This window comes from Alligator mississippiensis, chromosome 2 (assembly GCF_030867095.1).
Source record: "Alligator mississippiensis isolate rAllMis1 chromosome 2, rAllMis1, whole genome shotgun sequence".
Taxonomy (NCBI): domain Eukaryota; kingdom Metazoa; phylum Chordata; order Crocodylia; family Alligatoridae; genus Alligator; species Alligator mississippiensis.
The window spans coordinates 230,966,876-230,988,045 of record NC_081825.1 but is presented as its reverse complement, the minus strand read 5'-3'; the positions used below and the strand labels follow the sequence as shown (position 1 = coordinate 230,988,045).

The following is a 21,170-nucleotide window of genomic DNA, read 5'->3' as shown; positions in this document are numbered from 1 at the left end:
GTGGCTGCCTACAAACTTATCAGGGGAGATCAACAGCAAATAGGCAGAGCCCTTTTCTCCCCAGCACCACCTGGGGTGACAAGGAACAATGGTAATAAGCTGATAGAATAGGTTTAGGTTAGAGATCAGGAGGCAATATTTTAGAGTTAGGGTGGCCAGAATCTGGAACCAGCTTCCCAGGGAAGTGGTCCTCACCCCTACCTTGGGCAAATTCAAGAGGAGGTTGGATGATCACCTGTCTGGGGTCTTGTGAACCCAGCATTCATTCCTGCCTGTGGCAGGGGGTCAGGCTAGATGATCTGATCAGGTCCCTCCTGACCCTAGCTACTATGAAACTATGAAAAGATAGCACATCTACCCAAAGAACCTTGCCTGCCTACGTCCTTAGACCAACGCGGCTACAACCAAAAACACAGCAACATGAATTTTACTAAGGCTTTACACACAGTCCAACACAACATTCTTGCGATTCTCATACTAATCTGGAGAAAAATGAGCTAAAAATTTCTCATTAATTGAATACATATTGGTTGAATAACCTCATAAACAAAGAGTAGGCATTAATAGATTGATGTGAGACTGGCAAGAGGTTTCAAACAGGGCTCCACGGGGTCTTTTTTAGGTCTAGTGTTGTTTAACATTTTTATCAATGATCTGAATACAAGGGATAGAGCAGTGCCTTGAGATTCTTTTAACAGTACCAAGGGGTGCCACACAACATTAGCGCTGTTACATTTGAAAACATGATTTAAAAGATAAACCCAGAGATTTTAAATAGAAGTCCAAAGTTGTAGTCTTTCTGAGTTCTTTGCAACAAAGAAACTTCTCTATTATTTTTCTGTAGTAAAAAAAGAATGAAAACTAAGAGCTAAGACATTTTCTGAGGGGTGCCTCAAGTCTGTTCGGGGTACCTTGAGCCTAAAAGGCTTGAGGAACCACTAAGAGGCTATACTAATCAAATTTGCTAACAGAGCTGGGGGAGGGCTTGTACTTTGGAAGTTAAGAGTAAATCTCCCAGGAATCTCCATAAATGGGGCTATAGACAACAAAATGAAATTAAACATGGACAAATATAAGATGTCACACAGAAGAAGATTCAACTGCATACATACAGAATAGGAGATAACTGGCTTGGCAGTAGTAGCACTGAGAAGGAGCTATGGTTATGCTAGATCAGAAACTTGATACAAGTCAGCAGTCGGTGATGCTGCCTCAAAAGAGCAAATGTACTTTTGGGTTATGTTAAGTATTGTATGCAAAATATAAGAAGTGATAATATCACTATTTGGCCCCCTGGAGGCCTCAGATGGAGTACTGCATCTAGTTTGAAGTACCACATTTTAAGAAGGATGTAGAGAAACAGGAAAGGATCCAGAGGTTAGTAACAAAATGCTAAAAGGACTGGGATACAAGCTGCATGAGGAAAAGCTGGAGAAACTAGGGATGTTTAGTTTGGAGAACGAAGACTAAGGGGGAACATGACAGCAGTTTTCACGTATTTGTAAGGCTGCCATAAAGAAGACAGAAAATTATTGTTCTCCTTTACCACAGAGGACACAATAATTGGCAATGGGTTTAAACTTGCAGCAACACATTTAAATCAAATCTCAGGAAAAGTCCTAACTGTTGGAAACTGTAGACACACAACTGTTGGAAACACTGTTTACTGTTGGAAACGGTAAAACATTGAAATAAGTTGCCTAGGGAAGTTTGGAATCACCTTCATTAGAGATGTGAAGGAATTGGCTAGAAAGGCATCTAACTGAAATAAGAATAGCGCAGCCTCCGTCAGTGCAGGATGTAGGACTAGATGATCCTTAAGGTCCCTTTCTGTTCAAAGAGTCCATGAAAACTTTCCCAGTTGCCATGTCATTAACAGGTATTCTACAGCAGCAGAATGGCCTTAGCCATGTGTCCGGTATTACCAACAATGCTGCATGTTTTAACTGTGTAGTAAGAAAAGATCTCTTTGTTTTTTGCTTTGGAATTTGCCATCTACATTCTGATCAGTTATGGCATCCTTAATTTCTGGGAGCTTTTCCTGGGCTTTACTTAGCACACAACATAATTACTTTGTTCTCAAGTCTCGTCTCTCTAATCACTTAGTCCTTTTGACATTGCACCTGCATTAAACCTTGGCACAATCCAAATGAATCCAGTTTTAATTTTCTATATTTTGACTGATATATAAAGTCTATATGAACCTCAACTTCCCCCCCAAAATAGCTATTGTCCATTCAGACTGTTCCTTTACCTTGTTTTCCCACTGGATACCACCAAATACCTTTTGGGCAGGAGACTTCAACCATGGAGATGTTTGAATCCAGATGCGTTATAGTAATGGCCACATGAGACTGATATTTATTTGTTCATTTAATTTATATGCTGCCCTTCCCAACAAAGGCTCGGGGTAGCTTACAATAAGAGAACAGAAAACTTATAATACAAGAGAATGAACAAGATAACTAAACAACTCAAAAGGCAACCAGAATATCAACATAAAACAACCTCCCCCCTGGCCACAAACAATATCCCAGCCAAGCTCTGTCTGATAAACACCTGCCCGAACAGGAAGGTCTTACAGCACTTCTGAAAAAAAAAACATTCAGGCTTGGGGTCTGGCAGGCCTCAAGAGTGAAGGGAGTTGCAGAGCTGAAGAGCGATTGCTGAGAAAACCCTAGAGAGATATCTCGACTAGAATGCTACAGCTGTAGCTCAGTGAAAAATTGGTTGATCCTATCCACACTAGTCAGCCAAACTATTTAACTAAATTGGTTTAACTGCCGTTCAGCAAACATGAGATCTGCTGACCCAGAGCAAATGGAACAAGAAATTCAGCATATGTTGCCCCAGTTTCTACAACATGCACAAGATCTACATGAATCCTTGAGACCTCAGAGCCAAACATCTCAACAAGCATGCTGAGAGCCCTGGAATAGAAGGCACTGGGAAATTTGCCCATTCTTCTCTAAATGGTGAGCACATGTACTGTATATGGGAGTTACATGAAAAGTTAACAGGTATTGTACATTAGATGGATATATTGTGTTATGCTGCCAATTCTAAGGGCATGTCTACAAGCATAGCTGTGGTAGCAGAACCCCTTAGTGGAAGTGTGGCACATTATAGCAGAAGGGTCTCGAGTTCTTCCACCTCCCCAGATGATAGAAGCTAAGATGGCAGAAACCCTCTTCTGTCAGCACAGATATGTCCAGTTGAGGTTTGCTGACAGTCACGTTGGCAATGGGGTGGTGATCTCTAGGTATGCTGGCAAAACACTGTAGTGTAGACAAAGCATAAGAGATACATTATTAGGATGGCAAGCAAGAATCCTCTTTTCCCTTCTATGCCAGCGGCAGTAGGAGTAATGGCTAGAACTCTGCACCATCAGAGAAGCTCACTCCTGCACTGGGGCACCTTTAGAGACAGTACATACATACCACTAGTTACATAGGCATACTGCACTGCAGGCAATTTGTATCTTGAAAGCCAAGTTTCGGAACTTGTGGAATTGCTGCAAAGCACTTAAAGCAGCTGGGCAACAGCTATTGGTCAGGGGATAGGACACAGTAAAGAAAGTGAGAGCTACAGAAACAAAACAATCCTGGTTTTGTTCTCAAGAACTCCCTACAAAAAAGAGTATTGTTAACCCCTCTGAGACTGGCTCAAACTCATCACCCAGCCATTCATCTCCCTTAGGCACTGTAACCTCTTCTCTCCAAAGAGATTAAAAGTGACAGGAGTAGTGCCTCCTAGGAGAAGGGAAGGGTTCTCCTGTCACATTGACAAATGAGAACAGGACTTCTGACACACATCTCTGAAAAGACAGATGCATGCAAGAGCTGCCTAGGCAGGAGATCAGCCCAGTTTGCTTCTGGTCACTGCTAGATATCCAGCTCAGGACAGCCACCATTGTGACGAAGAACATGTTACAGAAATAAAAGGTGTGTACTCTCTTTGTACCAGACTTCAGCATCTATTCCTGAAGACACTCTGGGACACTCAAAGCTGTAGAGCCAAGTCCTGGTACATAACCTACTTCTGGGTAGAGCTTTCTTTTTCTCAGGGTTCACTTGCCTCCTTTTGGAAGGAGGCAAGTGGACCCTGACTTGAGTTGCTGTAACTACATATGAAGTTTCACGTTGTAGCCATAAGATGAACTAGAAGGTCCCTTTTTTGGAATGAAGAGCACTGGAATGGAAATACCAGGACTTGAATACCAACTAAGGTATAGCAACTCACACAGAACAGATTAAACATGCAGACAAATCTTTGGTAAGCATAAGGAGTAGACAAGATTCAGGAAGAGATGCACAGGGACAAGCATAAGTCAGGAACTCACTGCAAGGAGTTTATACTTTCTGTCAGCATTCAGTTTTGTCTGTTGGCTCTAGATATGAATTTAGAGGCTGTGTGTTTTGGTAGACACAGCTCTGGCCTAAAATTCAGGAAACCTAGATTTTATTCCCAGGTCTGCCACTGATTTGCTGTATCATCTTGAGCAAGTCACTTAATCTGTCTGTGCCTTTGTTTTCCATCCTACCCTTTATCAGGCTTGCTTAGTGAAATTGTGGAACAGAAACTATTTCTAAATAGGTAGTCCTATAGCACCAACTACAGCAGGGCCCTGATCTTAGCAGAGCCCTCTAGGCACCGCAGAAATATAAAAAACAGCCCTGAGCACTGAATTCATAGAACCACAGGGCCCTTTGACTAGATGGCTCTTGGCACTAACCTCATTTGCTTAATGGCCTATGTCACATGGACTACTAAACTTAGCAAAGCATTGGTCCTGGGAAGCCCAAAGGTGCATCACTGAGCTAGACACCACCGTTTGTATTTAATAGCATGCTCAACAACTGCTCTGTGCAGCACTTAAGAACAAGTAATTAAAGGAAATATTACTGGAGTACACCCTCTCATTAGCAATGTAATTAGTCTGCTGAAAATAATTAACATTCCTTTCCATAAAGAGAACAGCAGACCCCTTACACTGATCACTGCAGCAAATAAATGCCCAGGATGAGGGACTTCTGTTCAGGCAGATGGAAAGAGAAGTGTCCAGTAGGAATGCTAGTGGTCCAAACCCAGAAAAGAAAGAGGGAAAAAAAGAGCTGTTTGGAGAGAAGGCTTTCATCCAACTTGAATTCAATACAGGCATTGATCCCTCTGAGTCACAAATATCAATCTGTGCAAATAGGGAGATAAAACTGGTATGAGTGACTGGGTGATGTGGATGCCTAGTCTCCTATGCTCAGGTATGCCCTCCCTGGCACTTTCATAATCTAGCAACAAACCACTTGTTGCAATTATGAAAAATTCTACCCTCTTGGACTATTGTGAAAGCCTAGGTTAAATATTATCCAATTCAGTTGTTTACTGTCACATCTACTTTGCCCTATGCAGAAATCCCCTAATGTAAGAAATTATGGTCATGAAAAAAATGTCCTGCCTCATGAACTAAACAGAATCCATAATTTCATGATGCAAATGTAGCCTCAGTCTTATTCCTGCCATTATGGCTCACATGGACAAGTGGAGCGATAATGGCATAACTCACAAAAGCACGTAAATCCAAGTATTCTACAATTCTGTTTGTGATCAATTAGTACATACTGGGCACGTCTACTTATTCAATAATGTGCGGTAGTTACTGTGCATTTGGTTTAGTACTTGATTAATGAACTACTAACTAAATCCGAAGTAGCTACAGTTACTGTGCAGTAGTGCCGGTGCAGTTTTTTCACTGCGTGGTAGCTTATTAGCATGATTTTTGACCAGCACGCTATTGTGCAGTGTTATTAGGCTACCATGCAGTAAGCATTTCGTGTAGATGCACCCACTGAAAGGGTGTACTTTAAGTAGCTTGAGGTTGACACTCGTGTGTGTGTGTGTGTGTGTGTGTGCGCGCATCAGTGTGAATGGATCAGGGAGAAGCACAGCAAGGGATACAAGTCATTATAACCGTGCACTTATCTGCTGCAGCAAAAATCCATGTGTTGCCTTAGTGAAGGATCACGGAGTAGGAAGAGATGAGCTGTGAGAGAGCCAAGCTTCCCCAACCCTTGTGTTTGCACAGTTTGCTAAGGTAACACGGCAAATATAATGAGTACACAGTTGCCTCTCAGGATTTTCATCCTGCTTCCGAGTCTGACGTATCCGCATATTTCCCTTGGTTTGAAAAGTGGGTGCTTATAATCCATGAAGTGCACTGCAGTGAGGCTGAAGACCCACCAAACAAAGGGCTACAGTTACGTCACTATGGAAACTAAAAATCCAGTCTGACCCATCTTTTTCTTTTCCTAAGAAGTGATATATTCTTTCATGCTATCCCTACCTAGCTCTTTTCCAAACCATTTGAGCACCCACAAGCACATGCCCCTTCAGTCTGGAGCCTGACCCATGCTCCATAGCCTTCATCATTAATCTACCCAGCTCTGTATCCCATTGTGCAGCAATCAACTCTGTCCCAGTGCCCTCCAGGTGTCCATCCCTGGGAGCCCTATCTGTATTCACTCAGACAAGCCAAGGGGCTCGCAATGTCCAGACAAGTAGTGTGTCACCTCCATCAGCCTGTGGAGCAGGGCACCTCCAATGTGTAGTTCACTCCAGAATACACGGGTATTTTTTACATATGTAAGCACCGCAGTGTTGGGCACTTTGAAAAGCACCTGGCACTGCGATGCATGCAGTTGTATAAGTGGTGAAATGCATGTCAGCATGGAGAAAATGGCAGCAGCGTGCTTTTGAACGAAAACTCACTGGAGGTGCTTTAGTTCAAAAGTGCACCGTCGCTATTTTCTGTGCGCTAATGTGCATCTCGCTGCTTATACAACTGCACGTGGCGCAGTGCAGTTTGCCTCAGCTCATGTGTGAAGCAGACTCGATTAATCGAGTCTGCTCTAAAGCAGCGGATGTCTAGCGCATTGCAGGACAAAAAAGCATGTGTATAAAATGCCCCATATGTCCAGCCAGGAGGCTCAAAAAAGTCTAAACTATTCTGTCTTCTCTTTACCATCCTACCTCTTTCCCATAACCTTTTCAAGGGAACTCCGTAAGGCAAAGTTAGTTGAAAAACCCTAGAGATGGGTTTATGGAGATACAATCTACTCCAAAAAGCAAGAATTTCACTCCTTGCATGAATTTGCCAGTCACTTTTGCAGGTGCTGCTCTAATAATAGTAAGGGAAAAGCAGCTGAGAGCCTACTCCGCCACAAGCCAGGAAAGAGCCTCACGGGTTAACAGCAGTTCTGGGAGATGGGGAAGGGAAATGAGAAATGTTGAGGAATCTAACTGGTAGTGCATTATGACTAGGGCCACTGGAAGGGCTCAGCAGCAAGGAAGGTGTAAAAGGGAGGAAATGGGCTCTGCAGCCAAATGTAGGTAGTATGTGCGGAGGAACAGGTGTCTGACTGACTGCTCTGGAGAACAAAACCCTTTGCTCTCAATACAGCCTTTTCTCCCCACTGACCTTTCAATGCACCGCACTCCTGACCTGAAGGGACCTTTTGTGAGGAAGTGAAACGAATTATAGTCCCTGTAACCCAGCAAGTCCTTAGCTTCCCTGCATGGGCTTCCAACCAGGTCACTAACTAGGATGTGGACAATTGCCCATTAGGAAATGAGCAGAAAAAAGACAACATTTCACAGCAGCTGCTGAACAGTCATTTAATATCCTCTTCTCCACTGAGCCACTTTGGGTTGAGGGGGATACAAAATGCAAACAGCAGGCTTGCCCCCGAAGAACGTTTGGCAGAGGACCCCTGATCTGCTTTCCAACGTGGTCTCAAGAAAGGCTGCGTGGCACATAAGGTAACACTCCACAATAAAAAATCCCAAGGCAAACAGCTACCACTAAACTAGCACACCACCCACTTCCCAGTAGAACAGGTCAGACCAGCACTTCCCATCTTACTCCTAATTCATTTACTCACCAGCAGCCAGTCCCAGTTACCAGCCTGGCTGGGTTTTTGGGAAATCACTCTGATTTTTTCGGCATGACAATGCTTCCCTGCCAGCCCTACTTGCAGGATGATCAAAGGCCTGGAAAATGTCACGATGACACTGCAACAGATGCAGTTTCCTGGAAGACAAGCTGACAGAAGCGCAATCAGAGGCTGGAAGGTTTCATCCCTGTGGCTTTGGAAGTAGATCTGTCTGCATCTGCAGCAGCTACAGCTTTGAGCAGCCTAAATGGATGGAACTCACAGGAGGCATTTGAGGGATGAATTATTCATAGCCTTGTTTAGCTGCCAATATATCTATGTTTTCTTGCGCCCATACGGTGCTCAGTTTTTGTTTTAACAGTAACGGGAGACGTCTGCGCTTCCTTTGATGGTTCTTGAGGGCAAGCGATAAACAGCATTTGCTCTGCTCATAGCAATAGTACCATACACCAGAGAGCTAGCCAAACATAGCTTTCTTAATAGCTGCTCGTGGCTGCAGCACTGACACGACAGCTGGATTCATTCCAAGATCTCAGGCCAGCAGCAGATTTCCTAGGCACCCCGCTGATCCTGAGTTTATCATAACCTTGCAGCAATGCTGGCCTGAACTTTACAGGGAAGCAAATAAGTTTTCTACCAAGACCACACTTTCAGCTATACGAGTGGCAGTGAAATTTCATCTGGAGCCCTAGGCAGCAGCCCACCTTGCTTATCCATCATGCCAGAACATCTAACCAACACTAGCTCTCCCCAAACCTGCTGAATAGGATCCAGGTTAATCATTTGGTGCCCCAATCTGATGGGAATCTAGACAGTCGGCTCTGCCTTTTGAGACTACAAATTCAGCCAGGTGACAGAGTCCAGATATACAATATAAAGCAGGAATTGTTAACTGCAGGACAAACAAGCATGGGGAGGGAAAAAGTTATTCAGGAGATAGAGGCATGTCACCATCTGTTTTTGGGCAAAACTTCCCCGCACAGAGGTCCTGAAAGGCATCAGAGCTAAAGCTCTCCTTGGAGCCAACTGAGAAGAATGAACCCACCTGCGACAGAGAAGAAAATCAAGGGAGGGCTGGAGAGTTAAGTCAATGGGAATATACACACACAGCACCTAAATACTAGGGTAGTTGCTTAGTTGCAGAAACAGAGTTTAGATTAAAGACAAAGCAACAGTTCTCCAAGCCACCACCAGTCCTTGTTCAGAATACAGAACTGCCCTATTGCAGTTTGAAATAGTGATGTGCTTCAGCTGCTGCAAGCTGCAACTTGGAGCATCCGCACAGCACGCTGCATCTACACAAGACACTCTGCAAGAACTGTGGGATCTTTGGAGTATTGAATTTACCCCTCAGTGCCCACTACAGATGCCAGAATCAAGCTGTAACATGACCTAATGCTAAGCACATCACCTCTCTGCCTCTTTTTCTTCCTGCTCTTTGTCTATCTCCCCTGTTTAGATCTTCAGGACTGACTGGTCTTTGGTCCTCCTAAAGCCAGCTTTCATGCCTTTTCCTTTCTGGGGTGGAACCCTGTGACTCTCCCAATCTTAAACTGTATGCTGGGCTACAGCCCCCATCAATCAACTGCTTACTTGAGCTGGATTCAAGGGATGCGGTCAGAGGCTAACACAGTGACCAAACTTTCCGAAACCAAAATACTGTTTAATCTTAACAACAGGAACCAAGCATACCACTGGAGGAAAAGGTTTTAAATCCAAAGAAAGGCTATATTGCTGCCTACCATACAAACAGTGACCACCTCTGGAAACTTTGGAAGACCTAATTCCTTCAGAACCACAAGCGGGTGTTTGGGCCCACTTGTTTCCCATTCATAGTTTCCTGAAAACTGCTTCATCCTTCATCAGAGACCACCTTTATTGCCCTTTTGGTCTTCTGGCAAACGACCTATGCAACTCAGCAGGAACCAAAAAGAACAAAAAAAGCAGGAACCAACAGTTCTTCAAAGTTAAAAGCTCAGCCAGTCTTTTAAGCCCTTTAAGAGTTTAATCAGGAGGCTTTTTATCTGTAGCTATTGTCCAGCCTTCCTGCCTTTTTCCTGATCACCTTCTATGAAGCTAAACTAAGCAATAGTAAATAATCCAATAACGCACTGCATACAAACAGCAATTATCCCACTAATCGGGTCACATACAATGTCCAGCATTTATAACAGGTCAGCTCACTCTCCTTCACAGTAAGTTCTCCAGAACAGGGACTTTTACTAACTGGTTTTATAGCACCTAGCACAAAGAGGTCCCAATACTGATTACACTCTTGTAATTCAAACAGTAATATACTCTTGATTTTAGAAATTAGTTTAAAAAAAGACCATCGGGCAGTAAGCAGGAAACTCTCTCATAATAAGTCGTGCCCCTCTCCCTTTATTTGCTAACCTCATTTTATTGGCCAGAAGATACAAATCCACTGTCAGATGACTGACTTTTGACAATATCCAGTACCTCAACTATAACTGAATAAATAAAATGTTGGTAATGTAAGAGAGATGTTGTAGCTGTGATGCAGACATGGTAAAGAATGTCTTGAATTTGAAAGCTTGTCCAGCTACATAGTTGGTCCAATAAAAAATATGGCCCCAATAAAATGGACATACAGTGGTGTTAAAGATTTTTCTTAGTAAGAAATGTAGGTGTATTATTGTAATTCCCAGTCGATACGTGTTTAGAGACATATGCATCTGCATTTTAATTAAAATATATTATTTGGTGAAACACTATATTTTTACACTAGGAAAAGCTATATCGCAATACATAATACCAAAAAGGAAAAGGGAAGAATGTATGCTGAACCTTAAGCTTTGAGTTTTTAAAGCTTCACTAAAATAACAAACTCTAGTTTTGGTGTTGTTTTGGCAGGGGGCAAGGTACACAGGTTTGAAATACAGCTGTTTTGAAAGATCAAATACTTGTATTTGGACCTTCTGAATAAGAATGATGAGTCCATTTAAGTGTGTAGCTAGAAAGAGCTAAAAACTATAAGTGTAGGCGAGATCCAGTCTATGTTGGGGCAGGCAAAATACAGCCCATGGGCTAGATATGGCCCACCAGGAACTTTCATCCAGCCCATGAAGCCCACCAACAAATTGTGCCGCGCTCAGTCTTTCTGCCCACAAGGGTGGGAGCAAGGCAGCCACGTGTATAGACATACCCTATTGCCTCACTCCCACCTTCATGGGCGGAAGGGCCCAGCCCGGCCAGCATGCAGCTACTGCAGCCCCCGGGGACCTGCTCTGCCTCCCTGGTCCTCTGTTGGCTCCAGGCAGCAGGTAGAGAAGTAGTGGGGGCAGGGCTGCAGCTGGGCAGGAGTGTGGGGCTGGGGCTGGCAGCAGCACAGAGTCCATGTCTGGGGAGGCAGCAGCAGCACGGAGCTTGGGTAGGCAGGGTATGGGTGTGAGGGAGGCTGGGGAGTCTGGGGACTACTCCCACACTCCCACCAAGGTCTGCAGCCCTGGCAGGCAGTGGTAATAGCAGCAGCAGCAGGCAGGGTGCTAAAGGTGCAGGTGGCTGACAGGGCATGGCTCTGGCCAGTGCTCCACACAGCAATGAGGGGCACAGCCTCCCCTGGGCAGTCTGTATCACCAGCTCTCCCCACCACTCATGCAGTCCCCACACTTCCACAGCACAGAAGGGAAGCCCCACATGCTGGAGCCGGCTGTCTTCCCTGCCGGGGCTGCGCAGTACCAGAGAGAAGGCCCGTGCACTGAAGATGGCTGCCTTCCCCCCAAACCCCCTGCTGCACAGTCCCGGTGGGGAAGGCAGCTGGCTTCAGCATGCGGGACTTTCCTCCCGTGCCCGGTGAGTGCAGGGCCTGCACATGAGTGGCAGGGAGCACTGACGACAGGGACGGCTCAGTGAAGGCTGTGCTTCTCGCTGCGATGTGCAGTGCTGGCCAGAGCTGTGCCTCGCCAGGCACCTGCTCCCTGAGCGTCCTGCCTGCTGCTGTTGTGCCATGGGGGAAGTGCAGGATGGTCTCCCCACACTCCCTCACACCCCACAAGCCCACACCCTGACCCCACAACATACCCTATCCCCTCCCACACAGCCACACCCCCCCACAAGCCCCCTCACCCACACATCCTACCACATATGCACACCCACACCCCCACAACATACAAGACTAATAATTTAATTTTTGAGTTATTATGACTTTTAGTGTATGATTTGTTTTTTTTCTGGTTCTAGGATGGCAACCCCCCCCTCCCAAAAGGAGTATTTCCAAGGGGGGGCGGCAAGGAGAGCAGCTTCCAGTGGCAAAGTTCATGGGTTAGGGCTGGGACTTCTGGTCCCAAGATGGTGACAAGGGGGCAGGGCAAATGTCAAGGTGTGGGACTACCCATGCGGCCCTCAACAGCTCACCAAACCTTGTTAAGTGGCCCTTCACCCAAAATAATTGCCCACCACTGATCTATGTCAGCAGTTACCCGGTGTGGTGGCTGCCCAGAGTGCAGCATGTACACTTGCCTGCTGCTGGGAGCTCCACACAGCCATGCACTGCCAGAGCATGAAGGGAAGGCACGCTGGGAAAGCACCAGCAGCTGAATGGCCCACAGCAGCCTACACACACCTTCTTCCACACCAGGCAAGACCCCTGGCTCCACTTGGCAGAGGAGTAACTGTACCAAAAGAGAGGGGCTGGGCGGGAACCCACTCAATGCTTTTCTGGAAACATTCCAGTTCTGCGGGCAAAACTCTGTTGTGCAGATCCGTTCTCAGGCATTTCTTTTTTCCCCCCCCAGTGTCATCAAAGCCTATCCAGAATTCAGTTTATCTGAGAGCTTTCACTGTTGCCACCACTGGCACAGATCCAGAATTCAACTTTATTTTTGAATAATTTCAATGGATAATATTGATGTTTATTTTTAAGCATTTATTTCGATCGTTATCCATTTCACTTTTCAGGACTGCGCAAAATTAGGGACGTGGGGGACAGACAATTTATTCATGACAAATGTAACTACAGTAAGACTGCTGCCAGCTAAGCAGCAGAGCTGCCATTAGTCCCAGCTCTACTAACTCATGGCTCCCTTGTCCACTCTGTCACTTCCTCTTCCTTTGTTCCCAGTCCCCTAGGATTTCTGGGAGTTGCAGTCCAAACCACAGTCAGGACAGTTCTGTCAGACTACTCCCTTTGTTGTCATACACTCCATCAGCCATCATGTCCCCTTTCTAAATTTAAATTATTATTGAAGAAAATACATTTTCATTGGTCTGTGACAGAGGTGAAATTCGATTTTTATCAGTAAATGGTGATAAATGTCAATCCTGCCAAGCCTAAGCATGGGTATTAACTTTCCCAACCTTAACAAGGCTTAAGGTTGTTCATTAGTAGGAAGAACTACTTGAAATGTTTAGCAAATAAGAATGCCTTCAGCAAACAACAAGAAGGAAGAGGCAATGCCCAAGTGGAAAGCATGTTTTCACTTTTCAAACTATAGTTCTTATGACAACACTTTGCATTTATCTTCAAAATGGTCTAAAAAATTAGAGTTCTACGTCAATCCAGAGATATAAATCTTAACTCCACTTTACAGATAGGAAGCCTGAGGCAGAGTTGTTAGCTGACTTGCCTGAGATTTCTCAGTGAGACAGTGACAAGGCTGGAAACATAACCTAGACATTCCTGGATGCCAGTCTTTTATTCAGAAAGTCATCCCACTCTCACAAGACTAAAGCTGAGAGTGCTGTGCCACAATTTATTAAACTGTTCTTCTCATGCCCACCCCTGCTGCCTTCTGAAAAAAGTTTTCTAAACTTCACACTGACTGGTCTAAACTGATTGCTGGATTGGTAAGCAAACCAGAAGCGCATGTTCACAGCTCAGTTTCCTTGTGAAAGCAGTGAATTAGAACAGAAGTTACCTCCAGTATGCTGCTAACATGTCCTTTAACAGGTAGGTTGTACAATTGCTCCACTGAAAAAAATCAAGTCTGTATAGTGACAACAACTTCCAGCTGCCAGAGGACAATAACAATCCCCAAGACTCTATGTCTAGGGACAGACATTACACATGAACTGGCTTAAGTGATCAGAAATTGGTTTAAACTTGTAACAGAACAAAAATTCAGTGCGTATAAACCGATTTCAAAATGGCCAAAACTGGTTTAAGATAAACCTGTTTGAATGTAGTATCAGACTTAACTGATTTACGTCAAACCAGTTGATGGACCTTCTATCCCAGACTCCTTCATGGTTTAAGTTAACTCAGCCCCCCAGCATCCCAGGATGATTTATAGCCCTTGGCTGGGCTGGGCTGGGCTGGGCTGGGCTGTCTGCTCCAGAAGAGCAGGATTAGCCCCACTCCTCTCCTGCCTAGCCAGAGCACTAGCACTGCTCCAGCTGGCTGACAAGGGTTGGGGGCAGGAAACCCTGCTCTGGAGTCCTGCTGCACCCTCTCCCCCTGGTGCTCCAGCAGCAGAAGCAGGGGGCATGGCCAGATGCAGGTAGCTTGAAGGGAAAGGGGGGTTTAATCCCCCCTCCCTCCTGCAGGGGACCCCAGACAAGGTCTGCCTGGCTTCCCCACGCCCCCACCACTCAAGCTGCAAGAGCAGGGGCATGGCCAGACCCCTGACCTCAGGTGAAGGTAGGGAGGAAAGGGAGAATCACAGGTAAGTGGGGCTGGCAGGGACCTCCACAGGTCCTCTAGTGTCTAATCCAGCCCCTGCCCGAGCCCTGGCCAGCCTTCAGTGCCAGCTAGGGGCTGGGGTCTGGCCATGCTTTCCCCCCCCAAAAAAAGCCTGACAAGGACTGCTTCCCCCTCCATACACATCCCGGCTGGGGTCCCTGGAGGCCAAGGTGGGGGTTTAAACCCCTCCCCAGTCATACTCAGCCTGCCAGGGCCTGGCTACACCCCCCCCCCCAGCTTAGCTTCCCTCCAACCTTCTGGTCACTGTGGGAATCAAGGGAGGGCTGCTCTAGCACCCCCGGCTCCCCAGCTTCTAGCCTGACCCACTGTAGGTAAGTGGCTGTATTTCCCGAATCAAAAGTGAATATCTATTCACTTGCTTGTTAGTTCAATCTACGCAGGTTAGACTAACCTGCAAATATTGAATTGATTCAGGCTTAGGCTTTTTGAATGTCTTTACTTAGCCCAGCTGAGACACTTTTTCTCCTAGATCTTACACATCCTATAGTATTAGCAAAAAAATCTGGGAAAGCCTCAGGAATTGCAGGAGTAGTCCTTTAAGATACAACCTCTCCTTAACAGCCTCTTATCCACCCAGCATCTCACAAACTTTGGGCAGATGCTTGTACCACCCTAGAGCTTGAGTAGTTTCAAATTTTTTACCTAGCCTGCTGCCAGTAGCAGAACTAGGTTTTTCCTCTGTGTGGGGTTACAGTTAAAAGTCTAAAAAAAGTATAAAGAGAATAACTGCTTCCATAAATGGAACAATCAAGTTAAAACAATATTTAAAATAAAAGTATAGGCCTATGTTACCAGAACTCTTATTCACTTGATGTTTATACTTTTCACTTTTTTTGGTTGTTCTTTGTTTAGACGATGAAAACGCACCAGTTAGTCTTGCACTCAGGCTCTCATTCATGAACCTAATGTTGCAATGTTCGGATTGCAAACACTGCAGGAAAGAATGGTTTCCTCTCTGCAAAAAGGTTACGTTTGATTTTTTTTTTTTTTTAAAGAAACGTTTTGATTAGCTGCAGGTTTTGTAAAAGCTTACCAGATCTGAAGCGGAGATCAGGTTCAACTTGACACTTCCAATTTAGCATCAGAAGAGCTGGAGAGTTCTCTATGCAAAAAAAGATCAATTCTTGCAGAACCCCACCTACATATGCTATCCAGGACTAAGCAACAAAGGTTATATCGTCAGAGCACACTCTCACTGGATGGTTGGTAACAGAGGGCAGGGCACTGTTGCCTAACAATTTATCTGATTAATGTTTTTCAAAGAGCCTGTAGCGGGTTGAGGGTCAATTTGCTCACCACACAGTTCCTCACTGTCCCTTTACAGACTCAGTCTCTATTTATCTTCTGTACTCACCCAGGCCAAGCTCCCTCCCCACAGGAGTCAATCAGCATAAGCACTTATCACTGTGCAAACACAACACCGGGTCTCTCCTGGGACCTTGGAGAATGCCTGGATTCGGGTCCGCCACTGGCAGCCTGCACTCTCTTCTTCTCTCAGTTCGCTCTAGCCATGTACACAGTTGCTGATACACTCACAGCCTCTGGCCAACTCCCAGAAGAAGGCACTCAGCCAGGGTCCTTGGGCTCCACTGTGCTAACCTGCTGGCTCTCTCCCTCTCAGCTGTCAGCTTTTCAGGGTCCCAGTCTCTCAGCCTCTGGCTCTTGGCTTCTAGTTCTCAGGCTCTCAATCTCTCAGCCCTTTGCTGGCTGGCTGGCTGGCTGGCTGGCTGCCTGCTTCATCTCTCAGCCTGTCTCAGGCTCCTCTCCCTAGGAGCCTAACTATCACACCCCTCTAATTCCTTCCCCTCCTGAGAAGTCTGGCTCCCCTTCCTTTTAGCTTCCTGCCAGCTAATTATCTCTCTCAGCTGGCCCCACTGCCTAGGCAGCCTGCAATCACCCTTTACTGTCTCTGGCTGGGCTGTACCCTTGCATGCCTGCAGACTGCTCCTAGGCTCCTTGATCTGGCAGACTGCTACAGGGCCACACATACTTTAAGATAATATTATCATAATAATTTCTCATTTTATGCCCCTTCCCCCAATCAGAAAGCATTACTACCACAATTAACCCGTTTAGTCTTTTTACTTATTATAAAGTAGATGCACTGGTTAGAGCACAGGTCTAAGCATAAGGATCCTTGGACGCTTGTGTGTCTTGGTTAGGGAGGCACCGATAGAGAATTTTGGGGCCGATACCGATGGTTGATTTTTATGGAACCATATCGGCCGATACTGATCTGATTCTGATATGCAGCCAGGCAGCTAGGAGACCAGCACTGGGCTGATAAGTCTGGTGTGGGGGAAGGGAAGGGACATGGGGGGGAAAAAAGATCAAGGCCCCCATGGTGAGGGAGGGAGTGGGGCTGGGACAGGAGCTGTTCAGCTGGGGCAGGGCAGGCACAGGATGGAGCCATGAGTGGCTCATCCAGGGAGGATGCAGGGGGGTGGGCAGTTCCCACCACTGCACGCATCCCGGGAGGGCATGGAGTGGTGTGCCCCCACATCATTGCTGGGTGCGGTGAGCTGCTGCTGCAGGCTGGGGCCAGGGCAACGCCAAGTTCTTCCCAGTGGAGGATTGGCTGGGCTGCGCTCAGGGTGGGTGGTGATGGTGCTAGGAGGTGGGGTTGGGAGAGCTGAAGCCACCCCAAAATTCACCATAGCCCCCCTCCCAGTGCCGCTGCCACCCGTCCTAAGCACAGCCCAGCCTAGCCCCCCTCCACCAGGAAGAATCCGGTGCCACCCTGGCCCAACACCCCCCGCCAGGAAGAGCCTGGCACAGTCCTCAGCCCCAGCCCACAGTGACAACCCAGCCCAGCCCACCCTGCCCTGCATGCAGATCCAGGGGGACAACCCCCATCCCTCCCAGGTTGTGTGCAGCAATGGGAGCCACCCCCCTTGTGCCCCCACAGATGAGCTGCTTGTGGTCCATCCTGTGCCTGCCCCACCCTGGCTGAGCAGCATCTGCCCCTGCCCCACTCCTTACCTCACCATGGGGGCCTCTATCTGCCGCCCCGCATGCCCCTTCCCCACCCCCCCGCCTGACAACAGACTTACCAGCCAATGTCTCTCTCCTAGCCACCAGGCTGCGCTCCTGGCCGCATGCATGCTGCAGCTGCGCACATGCATGGGGCGTTTATTGGCCACATTATTGGCCACATCAGGCAAAAAAGCCGATTTCCGATACTGTCAATTTTCCCTATATCAATGCCAGTCTGATATGGGACCAATGTACTGGTGCATCTTTAGTCTTGGCAAAACCTGTTTATTCCTTTTTTCAGTACATCTATCAGCAAAAAGGGTCAAATAATTCCTGCTTCAGAAATATGGTGAAATTTCATGAAGTAGAAAAAACCCCACAAAACTCCCTGGAATTTTCACTTACTACCTTTTTGTACTCTCAGTATTTTTCACCCCTTGTTCAGTCAGCAGCAAATGCTGCCTATTGTCATTCGACTGTGTAAACCACCTTTTTCACATCACTTCCTTCACTGGTATCTCAAATTACAAAGAGTACTCTTGTCAAAATGTGAGACCTTCTCCGATCCTCACCCCTGGACCATAGCCAGAAAATGGAACTAACATACACATATTTGAACCTTGGTACAATAAGAATCTTAACAACCCCTGGAGCCTTCCCGACCTTAAGAACATATGTAATTCAGCATGTGCATGGTTATTCTTAGAAAGGAATGTCTTCTAGTTATTGAATTTGTCTTTGAAAAATGATCAAATTCTAATTAATTAGGTCTTTTATTACATTGGTGGGGATGACTCAGACCTCACAACATCAATGTCAAATCTGAGACCGTACTTCCAGAAGCATAAAATTAGCTCTCAGGAGGACTTTGAACCTGTAATGTACAAAAGGTCAGTCTCCAAACTCTATGTGATCATAACACAGAGTTGTCCAATTTATTGGTGGCCAGGGCCTGCACACTTCAGGGGCCACAGACTGAGGGACACACTGGCCATTTGCTATGTAGGTGACCAGCTCCTGCTTCTCCATGGGCAACCCAACTCTCCCCTGCCGCATGTGCAGCCTCACCCTACCCCTGGCCTCACCTCACTCCCAACCAGGCATGCAGGCAGCTCCCTCCTCTGCTGCTGCACACAGCTCGGGCAGCCCAGTTCCCCCACCACCATAATATGTACAGCACAAGTAGCCCAGCCCCTTCCCCCACTGTATGCACAATAGAGGTTCCCCAGCCTCCTCCCCTAAGGGCAGGGGCAGAAAGTGGAAGCCATGGTGCAAGGGAGCTCGGAGGCCCCAGCCGCCACCGCACTAAAAGTAGCAAGGGGCATGATGACCAGACAGCAGCTTGTAGGCTGCATGCTAGCCCCTCAAAGCTGAATCAGGCCTGCGGGACAGCCCTGTCATAATGTAACAAATTGCCTATTTTATCTGTGTCTATCAGATGGGACCAGACTTTGTTCCACTATGTGCCATACTCCCCATGTTATTCACTGTTAGCTTAAATGACTGTTAGCTTAAATGTTTGTGCATTTGGCTTATGAGAATCCACATTCCAGCCCTATTGTCATAAGGAAGTTTTGAGCAGTCACGGAGAGCTCAGAACGGTGGCTTCAAAGTCCCACATTGCTATGGAACTGTTACTGTACCTTACATTTACAAAGAGCTCCTCTCCTCTGGGTGGATTTCAAAGCATTTTACAAACTATGCAGCAGATCCTGAAGTTGTTGTGCAAGCAAATCTCCAGTTAAAGGCTTCATCCGGAGATTTGCCTTTGAAAGGACCGTAGACCCTATTTTCATTTTGACCTGATTACACTGCATCCATCAGACTATTATAAACAGACATTCACAGTTTTAGAACACAGGGAAAAAACCCCCAAAACAAAGATAGAGACTTCCCCCTATCTAAGAATTTACCTGGAATGTCCCTCCCCAAATCCCCCTGCAACCAACTACTGATGCAGAAGCCTGAGAAGAGACCTGGTTCTAGATGAGGACCCTGAAAGTCCGCTTGCCTCGTAGATTAATGAAGGCAGTAACTTCATTACTTCATTACTTCAACTTAATTGAACATCCTCCACCAAGAACGTCTTCCCACAAGAAAGGCACACCTAGTGCCTGCAAACAAAAGGTGCAGTCATTAGGAAATGGACAATCTAAAAAGTAGCCAGGAATTCACACCCTGCAGGATTTGACAGATTACAATCAATACCCTGTGCAATACTATAAAACTGTGGCAGTTTACACGAGCTGAGTGTAGTGTGAGGGGGGGAGAGAGAGAGAGAAAAAATGCAGGCATAATCTAGCTCCCCCTGCAGCAGCTGTCCAACCTTTACTGTTGTCCTCTTTGTGCCCTCTAGTCCTCCTGAGTGACTGTGGAGGACCACGACTCTCGGAGAGTTTGGCTTTTTGAATTTTACACCCAGGACACAGAAATTACAACCACCACAGAAGCACAGCCATCATTGAGGTGGAGCAACCATTAGCCACACATCACAACACTAGGCCAGAAAGGAGTACTGGACACACCTGGACTATTTTAGAGTCCCTTTCTCCACCAGCAGTGCCGAAACAGAAGGACAGGAAAGAAGGATTTTTTTGAGAGCTCGTTCACAAGAGGCGGTAGTGTTAAATGCTGCATTGATTCACCAAACATGCTGGCCTGAAAGGGAAGATCCAGCAATAAATGAAACGATAGCTCACGGGGCTGGATTAACCCTCCAGCGGGTGGGCCCTAGACAAACAAACTCGTAGGCCGACACTGTGCCAATCAAGATCCCCCTCCCCACCCCGGTGTTGCCACCCGTGGAGAGTTGGGTTCAGAGCTGCCGCTAGGAGGCAGCCATGGCAGCGGTGAAACCAGCAGAGGGGAGGGAAAGGAAAGGGAAGGGAGGCAGATGGGGTCACTCGTGCTGCCACCACAGAGGGAAGAACCAGGGCCCCCCACAGCCCAGGGCCCTAGGCATGCGCCTAGTTCGCCTATGCATTAATCAGCCCTGATAATTCAAATCTTGCTAGTTCATACTAAAAGACTTTATAGGGTAAAAAACAGACATTGAGGTTGCCCTGGGAGAAAGCCTTTTCTCCTGGGATTACAGATGTAGGTGTTCATTATCCCACTCCAAGTACCTCTGAAATATGCTGAATTAAATGCACTAATGCATTTTCCTGGGATATCCTGTTGTACATCTGTATGGTTACTGCAGTTCATTCTAGGGACAAGTCTGTCAGGCTAGGTACTCTCACTGGCTATCTGCTGGTGAAGGAACAGCAATGTAGCTTGGAAAAGCAATATATGCACAAGACTGTGCTGCATCTGTTTTGATTCATGTCATCTCCCAGGAAAATCAATCACAGGTAAAATGAGATGTCTGTTTATCACCATAGGTTAACTAAATCTGAGTTGCATAAGCTTTCATAAGTTACAACTTCATCAGGAGTCCCTTCATCATATCTGATGAAGTAAGCTGCTGCTTACAGAAGCTTACACAGCTCTGATTTAACTACTCTGTGAGTACATCTACACATGCAATTAAGCCAACATTGCCAGAGAAAATGGCTCCCGGGCACAGCGTTGGCACACGTACCCAG

At 46.4% G+C, this 21,170-nt stretch overlaps 1 protein-coding gene across 9 annotated transcripts in view; it reads right to left on the bottom strand.

Moving 5' to 3' along the window:
* TMEM229B (transmembrane protein 229B) overlaps positions 1–21,170 on the bottom strand; it is a 154,417-nt gene that overhangs the window by 34,361 nt on the left and 98,886 nt on the right. The window contains exons 1-2 of one of the 9 annotated variants that reach the window (XM_059722884.1): positions 15,641–16,463; positions 7,935–8,095 (exon numbers count right to left, since the gene is read on the bottom strand). The exons of 4 other annotated variants lie outside the window; for them this stretch is intronic. The gene's annotated coding sequence lies outside the window, so the exon portion shown is untranslated. Of the gene's footprint in view, positions 1–7,934; positions 8,096–15,640; positions 16,464–21,170 lie in introns of those variants that run through there. 4 more of the 9 variants (XM_059722885.1, XM_059722888.1, XM_006266436.4 and 1 more) reach the window with 4 other exon arrangements.